Source organism: Branchiostoma floridae, chromosome 3, assembly GCF_000003815.2.
Source record: "Branchiostoma floridae strain S238N-H82 chromosome 3, Bfl_VNyyK, whole genome shotgun sequence".
NCBI lineage: Eukaryota > Metazoa > Chordata > Leptocardii > Amphioxiformes > Branchiostomatidae > Branchiostoma > Branchiostoma floridae.
The window spans coordinates 106,658-110,898 of NC_049981.1; the positions used below are offsets into that span (position 1 = coordinate 106,658).

The following is a 4,241-nucleotide window of genomic DNA, read 5'->3' on the forward strand; positions in this document are numbered from 1 at the left end:
TCGGTTGCAATACCAAGGTACAGGAGCCAAAAGTGTCCTTTTTTGGTCAAAAATTGGTCAAAAAATCGCAAAAATAAGCATTTTGTTGTACTGTACACCAAAAGTGTTATTGAATTTATATGGGGGCATTATCAAGGCACGTCTCTGTCAAATTTCAGCTCATTTGGTTGTAATACCAGGGTACAGGGGCCAAAAGTGTCCTTTTTTGGTCAAAAATTGGTCAAAAAATCGCAAAAATAAGCATTTTGTTGTACTGTACACCAAAAGTGGTATCGAATTTATATGGGAGCATTATCAAGGCACATCTGTGTCAAATTTCAGCTCATTTGGTTGTAATACCAGGGTACAGGGGCCAAAATATACAGCTTTGGTCTAAAATTGACCAAAAAATCTCAATAAAATCATTTTAGAGGCAGATATGAAAAAACTGAGAAAAAAGCATCAAGGTATTGGCCTATTCTACCCCTGTGCCAAATTTCAGGTCATTCGGTCCAGGAACGGCGGAGATGAATCACTTTGAAGATTTGACAGGAGAAAGAAAGAAAGAAAGAAAGAAAGAAACATTACGAATACAATATATTTCACCATACTATGTATGGCTGAAATATAATGAAACAAAAGCCCAGAAACTGTCGAGGATTTGTCGAGCGTTGATTCATCGAATTATGTCACTAATATCAGCAGGCGATTTGGATGGAGATAATCATTTAGATTACCATTGGATAAAGTTTGATAATAATTCTCAGACGTATAAAAGAATGATGGTGAATGTTTGAATATGAAAGGATAATAAAACTGGTGACTTGTTTGAAATGTTCGGTGAATGTTTGAATATGAAAGGATAATAAAACTGGTGACTTGTTTAAAACGTTTGGTGAATGTTTGGATATGAAATGATAATAAAACTAGTGATTTGTTTGAAACATTGTCCCACGTTGTTGTTTTTTTTGAAAGCGTTAACGTTGACAGCTAAGCCTGAGGGCGATGGGAAGGTCTTTGGTGGAAATGATTGACAGAAGTAGCTTGGACGCTGTAACAGTCAAACTCAAAAGTTCAAAAACTTGATATCCGCCGTATGGTGAAATATATTGTATTCGTAATGTTTCTTTCTTTCTTTCTCCTGTCAAATCTTCAAATCGAATCATCTCCGTCATTCCGGGACCGAATGACCTGAAATTTGGCACAAGGGTAAAGTGGGTCACTACCCAGGTGCCTTTTCTCGTGTTTTTTTTTTTCAAATCTGCCTCTAAAATGATTTTATAGAAGTTTAAAGGTCATGTTTTGACCAAAACGGTAAATTTTGGTCCCCTGTACCCTTGAATTACAATAGAATGACCTTAAATTTGGTGTAGATAGGCATTAGATAGTTGTTAAAATGATCCATGTTAAATGCATGTATGTACATTGTTAAGAAAAAGGCTGGGAGATGTAGATGTATATATCCAGTCATTTTTTCATAGACTGTCTACAAAAAACTAAAGAAGGTATATTCCATTGAAAATTATCTAATGTTACTTGATAAATATGAGGTAAGATCGGCAATGTGTAAACTTAGAATTAGCGCCCACCCCCTTGCAATTGAGAAAGGGTGGTGCAAAAAGCTACCTGTGGGTGAAAGAATCTGTAACTATTGTATTTCAAAACCGCTGGAAGACGAAATACGTTTTATTTCAAACTGCCTCTCTAATGACCAGGAAAGTAAAGAGCTATTCGAAGAGGCCTGCAAAACTCACAAAAGTTCCAAACTTTTACTGACGGAAACAAAACTATAACCCTGTTAACGTCACATAACCCACTCATTACAGAAAAAGTGGGTCATCTTCCACTGCTTCCAGAAAGAAGTCAAACCCAATATGCTTAGATTGTAGCTCTCAGCAGTACATATCATTACTAGAATAGCCACTTGTCTCTACTTGTCACCATTGTTATCTATAACAAAGTCTTTTATTTTCTGTATGTTTAGTATTCTGTATGTTCCATGTTGCAATTAGTCCTCGGGCAAGAACTTGCAAACTTTCTTTCGTTAAAATATCACAACAATAGAAGTTCAACACTCAAGTGACACACACCTGTACACATGTACCTCTCCACCCTCCCTACAAAGACTAATGATTAGATTTTGGGCCCCTTGTAAGTCATTGACATAAAATTTACACAAGCTCTTAATATTTCATGGAGGTACTGGGTCACCAAACTCTAGTTGATAAGAGTTCGTGTGACTTTACATAACATATAAAATAAAAATTTTTATGTCTACAGACATCTTTCTAAATAACAAACCTGGTTTATTTGGCAAAGATATGTGTTCGTGGAACTCTAGTTTTCCAATATTAGTAGAATCTTTGAGGAGTCAGGTTTTGCCTACCATTTAATTAAAAAGACCGAAATCTGCTCAATCTGAAGTAAAACAAAGACTAAAAGACAATTTCCTCCAATACTTTTACTCAGAATTGAACTTGTGGTAAAACGAGGAATCAAGGAAACAATTTAAGAACGTTACAAAAACGTCAAGCTTACATATGAAAAGGAAAAATACCTAGATGTGCAAAATTTCAATCGTCGTCGAGCCATAACTTAACTAAGGATCAGTCATCACCCACTGCAAATTGAAGCCGGTAGATACACACAGACTCAAAGGACAAAATATATGCATTATGTAATTGGAATTATGTAGAAAATGAAGAAACGTTACATTTGTTTTAGAATGTTCTGTGTACACAGACAGGCGCAAATTTTAAAACAGATTATACATATGCACATTTAACGAAAGTTCACATACGTTATGTTATCTTAAGAACTACCATGTAATGGAAAAAACTATGTAATTTTTTCATATGTTTCAAGAAAAGGGAAGACTGTAGTTTTAAACAGAATATTTAAGGTAACTGAGTGCATTTAGCCCATGTTGGGCATGGATATGCAAAAAATATCATTGTCGTTTAATATCTCCCCCGAAACCTACTGACAAGATGTCTGTTTGCCGCCCTCTCCTTGTCTAGCTCAGTCAGGGCGAGCTTGCCCCTGGAAGTCTCTCGGGTGAGTCGGACCCGATAGTACGAGATCACGGCGGCCATGATAAGTATGAGAGGAAGGGCTGTGATCCCAGAGAACACCACCGCCAGCGCAGCCTGCAGCCAGGTACCGCCGAGCACCTCGTCCCGGAGGCGATGGAAGGCGCCGATGGGTGGTTCCGTGCCGAACGGCCCGCAGTGCTTCCGCCCGGCAAGGTTGATGTAGTTCCCGTCGGAGACGAGAAAGGACACTGGGAGACAAAGAACAATGAGGGCCGCCGCCAGCAGCCACATGTAGAACTGACTGTTGCCAGACTCCCTCCAGCGGCGCACAGGAGGCCTTCAGGTCTTGATGACGACGAAGTACAGGGTGAAGAAGCTCAGTACGTTCGACATGACACCGAGCAGAGGTAGTACCGGGCACGCCAAAGTTCCCACCAGGATCAGTGCTTGTCTGCAAGAATGACACAAACGTTATGTAGTCTAACCTTTTATGTATTCAAAGAAAATGACTTTCGTTCTTGCCAGGAGAGTTTGGAGAAGAATTGATGTTACTAAATTTAGTTAAGGAGATCGTCCCCGCAGACGGACTCTTCTGGCCATGTACATTCAGTACATTTTTGCCGAATACTAGAATCCATATCCCCGTAAAAAAACTGGTAGAGGGTACGTGTCTAATATCAGGACTCCCTCATCATTAGGTGCTTGGTTTTCCGTGTACCTTATTACATTCCGTCCAGCTATAGTGAATGCTGACTCTTCTTCTTTCAGTAAAAGTGGTCTTTGTTCCTGCAAAATCGTGTCATGTTCAAATACGTATGATATCATGCGCTAAGTTTTTGTTTCAATGAAATGTTAGCTCAGTTTCCCCATTATTACATAAAGCAATATTATTGTAGGCTCTTGAAGTACGACAATTTATAAAAGTGTAATTTCCTTAAATAATCAATGTATATTTTAATTACTACTGACTTGAAAACGTCTTGGGGTGGGTATAATTTTTGATAACTTATCACAGTTGAGAAGACATAGATGTTTCATTAGCAGTAATTAAGTGCAGACTGTCTCTTGTGCTGACGCCTGGTCTACGAGACCGGAGTTTCTGTGTTTGCCATTTACGAATTATCTCACCAGGTGTGGCCAGGCTAAGTCATGAATATTACTTGTATGGAGGCCAACATGGCCAGTTTCTTTTTTCCAAAGCACTGTTTTATCACGCCACCGTAAAGT

At 38.7% G+C, this 4,241-nt stretch overlaps 1 pseudogene; it reads right to left on the reverse strand.

The window, feature by feature from the left end:
* Positions 1-2,415: 2,415 nt before the first annotated feature.
* The window catches only part of LOC118412682, a 4,058-nt pseudogene continuing 2,232 nt past the window's right edge, over positions 2,416-4,241 (reverse strand).